Source organism: Pseudophryne corroboree, chromosome 6 (assembly GCF_028390025.1).
Source record: "Pseudophryne corroboree isolate aPseCor3 chromosome 6, aPseCor3.hap2, whole genome shotgun sequence".
In the NCBI taxonomy this organism is placed as follows: Eukaryota; Metazoa; Chordata; class Amphibia; order Anura; family Myobatrachidae; genus Pseudophryne; species Pseudophryne corroboree.
In genome coordinates, this window is record NC_086449.1 from 611,955,486 (window position 1) to 611,966,807 (window position 11,322).

An 11,322-nucleotide genomic window follows, 5' to 3' on the forward strand; every position below is an offset into this window, starting at 1 on the left:
GTACAAGGTATTAACTCTGCAGGGTGCCCAAACTTTTGCAGATGCCATTTTTTGTTTTCTGTTCTTTTGATAGTGTAAAGGATGGAAATAAAATCAAACTTTTTTTGACATGTTATAAGAATGTCTAATCTGTATTTTGATGCCTTTTGGAGATTTTTCCATCTTTCCTTGGCTTCTTTTTGCACATTAAAATAAATTTTTGCCTGGGGTGCGCAAACTTTCGATCCCCACTGTACATTGACACGTCCATGACATTCCCATAACACACCCACTAAACAGACCATTTATGCATGCACTACTAGCCACCTCCCAGGAATGCCCAGCACTTGTCCTGATCGCAAAAGCATCTTGTATCTTTGTATCAATTGGGAACAAGGCTTATGCTGCAAACAAACACAGTAGCCTTGAGAACAAGGCGTATGCGTGCTCCCCGTAGTAACCAGTTTTAAAAAATGCACAGAGGATTTTCAGCTTTGAAAACCGAACGGTGTGAGAGACAAAACAAAGGACCTAATTCAGATCTGATAGCAGCAGCAAATTTGTTAGCTGATGGGCAGAACCATGTGCACTGCAAGGGGGGTAGGGGGGCAGATATAATGTGTACAGAGATAGTTAGATTTGGGTGGGGTGTGTTCAAACTGAAATCTAAATTGCAGTGTAAAAATAAAGCAGCCAGTATTTACCCTGCACAGAAACAACATAACCCATCCAAATCTAACTCTCTCTGCAAATGTTATATCTGCCCCTCTGCAGTGCACATGGTTTTGCCCATTAGCTAACAAATTTGCTGCTGCAATCAGGTCTGAATTAGGCCCAAAGAATGAAACTTACCAGTCCGGTGTTCCCCACGGCTACCGCTGATCTCCCCTCCATCTTTCAACTGGGGAGGTGGATGCTGGGAGGTGGTTGCTCAGAGATGTAGTTATCCCTACTGTTGCTTCCGGGGCCGGGGTTACACACACACACGGGTCACACACTGATACTTACACACACTCACACATACAGTACTATGCAAAAGTTTTAGGCAGGCGTGGAAAAAAATGCTGCAAAGTAAGCATGCTTTCAAAAATAGAAGTGTTTATAGTTTATTTTTTCTCAGTTAACAAAATGTAAAGTGAATGAACAGAAGAGAAATCTACATCAAATCAATATTTGATGTGACCACCGTTTGTCTTCAACACAGCATCAATTCTTCTAGGTACACTTGCACACAGTTTTTGAAGGAACTCGGCAGGGAGGTTGTTCCAAACATCTTGGAGAATTAACCATAGATCTTCTGTGGATATAGGCTTGCTCAAGTCCTTCTGTCTCATCATGTAATCTCAGACTTAATATCGAGATCAGAGTCTGTGGGGGCCATATCATCACTTTCAGGACTTAATGGGCGGGATTCAAATCTTTTCTGCCCCCTCCCGCCCGCCGGCAGTATTCAAATGTTACTACCGATGTTCGCGATATCAGCGTTTCAGCTCGCCACCCCCAGGGGTGGTGAGCTGAAATGCATGAAAAGTGACCCGTTTGGACGCCCAAACGGGACTTTTCACGATCGCGCCCATGTCTTTAGTCGGGTTTAGCTGCTTTAGGCGGCTAAACCCAGCTCTTATGGGCGCGATCAGTGCAAAAACGGGGGTCATTAGAATATCGCCCCGCGATCTCCCTTCACTTTAGACGGGAGATCGGGGGCGATAAAAGATTTGAATCCCGCCCAATGTTCTTTACGCTGAATAGAGTTCTTAATGACATTGGCTGTATGTCCTGCTGCAGAAAAAAATTGGAACCAATCAGACGCCTCCCTGATGGTATTGCATGATGGATGAGTATCTGCCTGTATTTATCAGCATTCCAGCACAAAGAAATGGGCATCATTGAGGACCTGTAGACGCAGTGGTCGTCTAGGGAAACTTAGTGCATCAGATGAAAGACACATCATGCTTACTTTCATTTGACATCAGAAGCTGTCCAGCTGTGCCATAAGCTCAGAACTGGCAAAACCAGTGGGATCCAGGTACACCCATCTACTGTTCAGAGAAGTCAGCCCAGAAGTAGTCTTCATTGAAGAATTGCGAACAAAAAGCTATACCTTTGCGTGGAAACAAGGCCAAGCAACTCAATTATGCACCAAAACATAGGAACTGGGGTACAGAAAAATGGCAGCAGGCGCTCTGGACTGACGGGTCCAATATACGTTATGGTAAGAACTTACCGTTGATAACGGTATTTCTCCTAAGTCCACAGGTTCCACAGGATAACAATGGGATATGATGGAGCAACATTTGATTTGCATCTATCAGTCAAAGCTTTCCGGCCTCCCAGCATGCAACGGGCCTGTCCATATATCCCCGCCCACTGGCTCCGGCAAATCAGTTGTATTCCAAAGCTCAAAAGCAGGAGCATCATGTAGAACCCTAATCAGGCGAGAAGAACACACATGCACACCCTTCCGTAAGAAGGAAGTGGTTAGTGAGTAAAAAGGATCCTCAAATCAGGTGCATCAGGGTGGGATCCCTGTGGAACTGTTACGCACACCAGTGCTAACAGGAGTATACCGGTGTATGAACAGAGAGGGAAGCGAAGCAAACGAACTCACAGACAGTATAACATAACATACACAGGAGGTGATGGAATAACTAATAAACACAAAGTGAACGGAGAAGCCCAAAGGCTCAGGAATTGGGTGTCTCCCTAGTGTCAGGAATGCTCAGATGGAATAGAGCGGACAATGAAGCGAGGTGTAGTGATTTAACATGTGGAGCACCTGAAATGATGTTGCTAAGAGCAACAGAAAAAACCCCCAAAGGGTTACCAACGGGTGTGGGAATAAACTCCTTGGTCAGAGATAGAAATATAGACACAAGGAGAGTATCCACAATCCTAACCCCCACTTGCAGGGCACAGGTTCAGCTTACTGCCACTAAACTGACACCTGGACGCCCTGCACAGTGAGGGAGGATTAAGCAAGCAGGTCTGAGAGTACAGCCGCAAACCTGCTGGGTTCACAGAATAGGAAAAGAACCCCAGCAGGTCAAACAACTGACTCCAGTCTTAGTGCTAGGTCCGGATTGGCAGAATGAAGTACCGAATCCCAAGGCCTATTCACAGTAAGCAACAAGTAAATACAAAGTCACACAGTACTAGCTAACTCTCTGGAACTGACTAACAAACAAAGATTCAGCAGCATTTGCCTATCCTGAGAGGATGGTTTATATAGCAGGTGCTGTCCACGCCCCACTCAGACCTCACAGACTGTGAGCACAAAACCAGCGCCGGATTCCCTGCCGTGCACAGAGCCTGTAACCACTACACAGTAAAAACCCGGACCGGAGTATCAGCTGCGCTCAGGTTACTTCGCTAACACTTGCCTCCCGGTTGCCATGGCGACGTGGCAGCACAGAGCAGGAGATCCTAACAGTACCCCCCTCTGACGAGGGGTCAAAGAACCCCTACCACCGGGTTTATCGGGGAACTGCGAGAAGAAAGAGCGTATCAGTCTGGGGGCATGAAGATCACAACTGCGCACCCACGACCGCTCCTCCGGGCCATACCCCTTCCAGTGCACCAAAAATGACAACCGACCCCGAACCATCTTGGAGTCAAGAACCCTTTCAACCACAAACTCCCTCTGACCCCGTATCAGAAGAGGAGAAGGTCTTCCACTGGAAGAAGGATTACTAACCGCCAGTTTTAAAAGGGAACAATTAAATGTTTTATTGATACCCAATGAACGGGGCAGATCTAACTGAAATGCCACCGGATTGATAACCCTGGTGATCTTATAAGGGCCGATGAACCGGGGGCCTAACTTATGAGATGGCTGTCTCAACTTCAAATTCTTGGTGGACAACCAGACGAAGTCTCCTAATTTGAAGCTGCAGGGTCTTCTCCGCTTATCAAAAACCCTTTTGGTCACTAATGACACAGACACAAGGGCTTTCTTCACTTTCCTCCAAATACCCCTAAGGACCGAAACAACAGAGGAACCACCAGGCGTGGAATCCAGGGGGTCAAAAGAATTGGCCTTAGGATGATGCCCATACACACAAAGGAAGGGAGAGATCCCTGTAGCAGAGTGAGCCGCGTTGTTATAGGCAAACTCCGCCATGGACAGATGAGCAACCCAGTCAGTATGACACTTGGAGACATAACACCTGAGGAACTGCTCCAAGGACTGGTTCACCCTCTCAGTCTGCCCATTAGACTGTGGATGGTAGCCTGACGACAAGCTCACAGAAATCTGGAGATCAGAACAAAATGCCCTCCAGAATTTGGCCACAAACTGGGATCCACGGTCAGAGACCACATCAAGTGGCAACCCATGGAGGCGCACAACATGCTGCATAAATAACTCAGACAGGCGTCTGGCCGATGGCAACCCAACCAGTGGAACGAAATGCGCCATCTTCGAAAACCTGTCAACGACAACCCAAATGGCTGTCATCCCCGAGGATTTGGGCAAGTCCACCACAAAATCCATGGAAATGTGGGTCCATGGCTTAGACGGAATAGAGAGTGGATGTAATGGGCCGACAGGAACCCCTCTAGGAGTTTTATTTCGGGCACAAACGTCACATGCCCGAACCCACTGATCCACATCCCTAGCCACCAAGGGCCACCACACCGCCCTAGACAGCAACTCCCGAGTTCTGGCAATACCCGGATGCCCTGCCGACCTCTTGGCATGGAATTCCAGGAACACTCGCTGTCTTAACCTAGGAGGCACAAACAAGAGACCTACTGGAAGGTCTGGAGGAGCCTGCTCCTGTGCTTTAAGGACTAATGACAAGAGGTCCTGGGTAATGCCCACTTTAATACATGATGGGGACACAATGGGCAATGGCTCCTCGGTGGTCTCTTGAACTGGAGCAAAACTCCGCGAGAGCGCATCAGCCTTGATGTTTTTTGACCCAGGGCGATATGTTATCAAAAAATTAAAGCGAGCAAAAAACAAAGCCCATCGTGCCTGCCTGGCATTGAGCCGCTTCGCTGACTCTAAATATGCCAGATTCTTATGGTCGGTGAGAATTGAGACCACAAACTTAGCCCCCTTAAGCCAGTGTCTCCACTCCCCGAGTGCATCCTTTATAGCCAACAATTCCCGGTTACCCACATCATAATTCATCTCGGCAGACGAAAATTTACGGGAAAAGTAAGCACAGGGATGAAGGCGATTATCAGACACCCCCATCTGAGAGAGCACTGCCCCGATACCTATCTCAGAGGCATCCACTTCTACCACAAAAGGACGCTCTGGATCTGGGTGTCGCAGCACCTTGGCCGAGACAAATGCCCTTTTGAGACGGGCCTCACAAGACCAGTGAGCAACATCCGCCCCTTTCTTAGTGAGTGCCACCAAGGGGGCCACTATAGACGAAAATCCAGCGATAAACCGTCTATAAAAATTCGCAAAGCCCAGAAAACGCTGAAGCGCCTTCAAACTAGTGGGCTGCACCCAATCCAGGACTGCCTGTACCTTAGAACCCTCCATTTGGAAACCTTCTGAGGAGATAATATACCCTAGAAATGCGATTTGCTGGACTTCAAACTCGCACTTCTCCAGCTTCGCCCCAAGCTGGTGGTCTCTGAGTTTCTGGAGGACTAAGCGTACATGCTTCCGATGTTCCTCCAGGGAATGAGAAAAGATTAGGATGTCATCTAGATAAACAACTAAGAATCTATCCAAATATTCCCTGAGCACATCGTTCATGAATTCCTGGAAGACTGCCGGGGCATTAGAGAGCCCAAAAGGCATCACCAAATATTCATAATGCCCTGAGTGGGTATTAAAGGCAGTCTTCCATTCATCCCCCTCTCTTATTCAGATTAGATTGTAAGCACCACGTAGGTCAATCTTAGAAAAAATGGTGGCAGTACGAAGCTGGTCAAACAAAACCGAAATGAGAGGCAGTGGGTACGAGTTTTTAATTGTGATACGGTTCAATTCCCTGAAGTCGATGCAGGGTCGCAACGAACCGTCCTTTTTACCCACGAAGAAGAACCCCAACCCAACTGGGGACTGTGAGGGTCTGATAAATCCCTTAGCCAAGTTCTCCTGAATGTACTCTGCCATAGCCTGAGTCTCAGGACGTGACAGGGAGTACAACCTGCTCTTGGGAAGCTTAGCATCCGGCAACAAATCAATGGCACAGTCATAGGGGCGATGGGGAGGTAGTACCTCCGCAACTTTTTTGGAGAACACATCCGCAAAATCTGCATAACATCCTGGCAATCCTGGCAAACTTAGCTGCGAGAGCCTGACTGGAAGGCTCAAGCAACTCCTGAAACAATCACTACCCCAACTAAGAATCTCCCCAGAGACCCAGTCAAATTGAGGGTTATGGGCCCTTAACCAGGGTAACCCCAAAACCAATGGGGCAAAAGAACAGACAGTCGCATAAAAAGACAATTTTTCAGAGTGTGTGGCTCCAATAAACAAAGGAATTTGGCTGGTGCAGGAGGTAATTTTACCCTGGGACAATGGTTCCCCGTTTAACCCACAGATCTCAATCTCTGATGCCAAAGGTACTGAGGGAACAGAGTGTTCCAGGGCGAATTGACGGTCCATGAAAACCCCATCGGCCCCACTGTCAACAAAGGCCTCAGTCTTGACAGTTTGACCGAGGATCTCCAAAGTCACCGGAATGAGAAAAGTCTTTTTGGGAAATTCTGACTTCTGGCCTGACAGGATATTTCCCATCACCCTCAGGCCCTGAAGTTTTCCGTTTTTTCTGGGCATGATACTACAACATGACCTTTATTCCCACAGTACAAACACAAACCCTGCTGTCTCCTCCGCGTCTTCTCACGCGAGGAGAGGCGGGTAGCCCCAATCTGCATAGGCTCCTCGGAATATTCCTCAGAGTCTGAGGTTCCCTTGGGAAAAAAGGAAACTGCGGTCTCCTTTTCAAGCCTACGCTCTCTCAGCCGTCTATCCACCCGGATGGATAACTGCATGAGCTGATCTAAGCTATCAGGCGAGGGATATTGTACCAGTTGGTCCTTTATCTAATCAGAAAGGCCCCTTCGGTACTGGTTTCTCAGGGCTGGGTCATTCCACTGGGTATCATGAGCCAACCTCCGAAACTCCGTACTATAAACCTCAGATGGCCGTCGCCCTTGCTTAAGAACCGTAATCTGAGCCTCGGCTGAAGCCATCTTGTCAGGGTCATCATACAAAATGCCCAGTGCCGTAAAAAAAGCATCAACACTTTTAAGCGACGGACAGTCAGGCTGTAACCCATATGCCCAGACCTGTGGGTCTCCTTGTAGCAAGGAAATCACCATGCCCACCCGCTGAATCTCCGACCCAGAAGACTGGGGCCTAAGCCTGAAATATAGCTTACAGCTCTCCTTGAAACAAAAGAACTGCGAGCGATCTCCAGAAAAACGATCCGGGAGATTTACTTTCGGCTCCTTAACCCCTGAACTTGCTGCTGCTGCTGCGGGAGCTCCGCTAGCGGCCTGCGGGGTGTTCATTTTAATGGACATCTCATTAAATTGTCGAGTCAGGACCTGCACCTGATCGACCACCTGTTGCAAAGTATTTTGAGGTGTATGCTCCATATTCCCACAAAATTTCAACAGGAGTAGGGCTGCTGAATATGTTACGCACACCAGTGCTAACAGGAGTATACCGGTGTATGAACAGAGAGGGAAGCGAAGCAAACAAACTCACAGACAGTATAACATAACATACACAGGAGGTGATGGAATAACTAATAAACACAAAGTGAACGGAGAAGCCCAAAGGCTCAGGAATTGGGTGTCTCCCTAGTGTCAGGAATGCTCAGATGGAATAGAGCGGACAATGAAGCGAGGTGTAGTGATTTAACATGTGGAGCACCTGAAATGATGTTGCTAAGAGCAACAGAAAAAACCCCAAAGGGTTACCAACGGGTGTGGGAATAAACTCCTTGGTCAGAGATAGAAATATAGACACAAGGAGAGTATCCACAATCCTTACCCCCACTTGCAGGGCACAGGTTCAGCTTACTGCCACTAAACTGACACCTGGACGCCCTGCACAGTGAGGGAGGATTAAGCAAGCAGGTCTGAGAGTACAGCCGCAAACCTGCTGGGTTCACAGAATAGCAAAAGAACCCCAGCAGGTCAAACAACTGATTCCAGTCTTACTGCTAGGTCCGGATTGGCAGAATGAAGTACCGAATCCCAAGGCCTATTCGCAGTAAGCAACAAGTAAATACAAAGTCACACAGTACTAGCTAACTCTCTGGAACTGACTAACAAACAAAGATTCAGCAGCATTTGCCTAGCCTGAGAGGATGGTTTATATAGCAGGTGCTGTCCACGCCCCACTCAGACCTCACAGACTGTGAGCACAAAACCAGCGCCGGATTCCCTGCCGTGCACAGAGCCTGTAACCACTACACAGTAAAAACCCGGACCGGAGTATCAGCTGCGCTCAGGTTACTTCGCTAACACTTGCTTCTCGGTTGCCATGGCGACGTGGCAGCACAGAGCAGGAGATCCTAACAGGAACCTGTGAACTTAGGAGAAATACCGTTATCAACGGTAAGTTCTTACCATAACGTATATTTCTCCGGCAGGGTCCACAGGTTATCCACAGGATAACAGTGGGATTTCCCAAAGCAGTTTAGTGGTGGGGACGCTCCTGATTCTTAGGAGAATCCTTCGGCCAAATTCAGCATCGTGAGAGGCCAAGGTATCCAAGGCATAATGTCTTATTAAATGTGTAAACGGAAGACCATATGGCTGCCTTCCATACCTGTTCTGTTCAAGCACCACCTTGTGCTGCCAATGAAGGACCTACCTTATGAGTAGAGTGAACAAAGACAGCTGGAACAGGGAGATTAGCTTGAGAATATGCTTCGTCATTCGAAGTCATCTTGCCAGTGTCTGCCTACCAGCAGGTCATCCTCTCTTATGAACTCCATAGAGAATGAAGAGAGAATATGCTTTTCTGATGACACTGGTACAATCCACGTAGATCCTTAATGCACGGATCACGTCCAGCGATGCATCTCCCGCAGACCAGGCCCGGCACCTAAAAGGCCGGGACAACATTTTCTTTGTTAAGGTGGAACTTAGTCATCACCTTAGGAAGATACCCAGATCCAGTTCTGAGAACTGCTTTATCTGGATAGTGGGGAACAACATGACAATGCCCTTAAATCTGATATTCTTCTAGCTGACGCCCTAGTCAGTAGAAAAGACACTTTAGCTGTCAATCATTTATGATCCATTTTAATAAGTGGTTCATATGAGGCAACTTGAAGGGCTTTCAGGACTAACCATAAGTCCCATGGCATTGTAGGAGAAACAACCAAAGGTTGATGCGCAGCATACCCTGGAAAAAGGTACGCACATCCTGTAAGTTGGTCATTTATTTTTGGAACTCTACAGTCGATGCCAACCCTTGCTCTCTCAAGGAAGCAATCCGTTCCTGCCTGAAGGAATGCTAAGATCCTGGAAACTCTGAAAAAAAATTTTTTGAGTCCCATTTACCTACAGCACCTGGTGTTCGCAGATGTTTCCCATCCAAGTACTCACCAGGCCCAACACTGCATAGCTTCCAAGATCTGATGAGATTGGGCATATCCAGTGTGGTGTGGCTGTAGATTTTCTTTCACTGCACCAATGAATATTGGCTTGCCATATTTGGTGAAAAATGCGAGCTAAGGAAGGTTTCCTTGCTTTGAACACTGTTTGAAAGTATACCTTTGACCTGAGGATAGAGGTTTCCATGGCCATGCTGTCAAAGACAGTCGTTCCACATGTCTGTAATAACCCGGACCCTGCGTTACTAGGTCTGAACGTTGAGGGAGCAGAAGTAGAGCATTCATTGCCATTCTCTGCTGATCTTCCTGTTTAAACTTTCTCACCACCCTGGTAATAGGGTAATTAAAGGAAACCCCATCCGCCAGATGAAGGTCCTATCTCACAGATAAGGCATCCACAATGATCGCCCTGGGATCCTTTGTTCTTGACCCGTATGTGAGCCCTTTGTTGTTCAACCAAGATGCTATGAGATATATCTCTGGCAAGCACCTCTTATTTTCTAGAGTCCGGAAGATCTCTGGGTGTAGAGCCCATTCATTCCTCTGAATGGTGTGACGACTTGAGAAAGTCCGTTTCCCCGTTAGGATTCCTGGAATGAGAGCGATGGACAAGGTTGAATGATGAAGTCCTGCCCCTTGGGTATGTGACTTACCTTCTTCATCCCATTTTCGGCTGAGAGTTCCCTGATGTTGAGGTACACTACTGCCGTTGCATTATCCGAGCGGAACTGGACTGGTTTTCAGATGAAGACTGTCCGGTGCCTACACCGGTGCCCTGTATATGGCCCGGGGTTTCCACCTTTATAGGTAGATAGCTCTTTGGGAACACAATCTCCCTGACACTAAGCCTAGTGTCAGAATCTTCCCAATCTGATATCAAAAGGATTTCCCTTTGTACAGCTGGGATGTCTATAGCCACCAGGCTAACGACCTTCTTACTTTTATAGTAAGTACCATAGTTGGTCTTTATTATCTGATGCAATCCATTAATAATTACCACACCTTGTATTCCCAGCTGGTCCCTCCAGGTACCAACCAGGCCTTCCACTGTCCAATGAAATGTGGGCATATCCAGTGTGGTGTGGTTGTAGATTCTACTAGGTAAGAATCAGACGCTGCAGACCTAGAATGGAATTGTGCATACTCCCTCCTGTCGATGCAGATACCATCAAACCCATCCTCGCATTACTGCGTGAATGGATACCGTTGACTGTGTGGAGATTCCTGAATCCTATAGTGAACCCTGGATATCTTGTTGCGAGGTTAAAAAAAAAATTACTCTCTGCAGATGAGATCCAGTACAGCCCCCCAGGTGCGTCATCCTATGTGACAAAACTGGAGACGATTTTCCCCAAGTTATGAGTCACTTGCCCCTGCAAAAAAAAGAGCAATCTCTGTGAATGTGCCAGGATTAAAAGATCCTAGGTATGGGAAAAAACCTTACCCCCTGCTGGCGGAGAAAGGTGTTGTTACCCCCATACTCCTGGTAAATACTCTGGGGACTGTGGCTAACCCAAAGGGTATGGCCTAGAACTGAAAATGCTTTTTGGAGGATAGCAAAAACCTTGGATAACACTGATAGACAATGGTATAGGAACCTGTAGGTAAGTCTCCTGTATATCCAAGGATACCATAAAAACCCCTGGCTCCATGCCACACATAAGGAACGTAACAATTCCATGTTTCCAAATGTATATGCTCAGCATTTTTCGGATTGAGCATGAGCCGAAATGACTCATTTGGCTTCCGACTAAACCAGGTTGAAGTAAAACCTTGTTCTTGTTTGCCA

The 11,322-nt window shown here is 47.3% G+C and overlaps 1 pseudogene; it reads right to left on the reverse strand.

Moving 5' to 3' along the window:
- Positions 1-9,477: 9,477 nt before the first annotated feature.
- Positions 9,478-9,595, reverse strand: LOC134939032 (5S ribosomal RNA; annotated as a pseudogene).
- Positions 9,596-11,322: the final 1,727 nt, after the last annotated feature.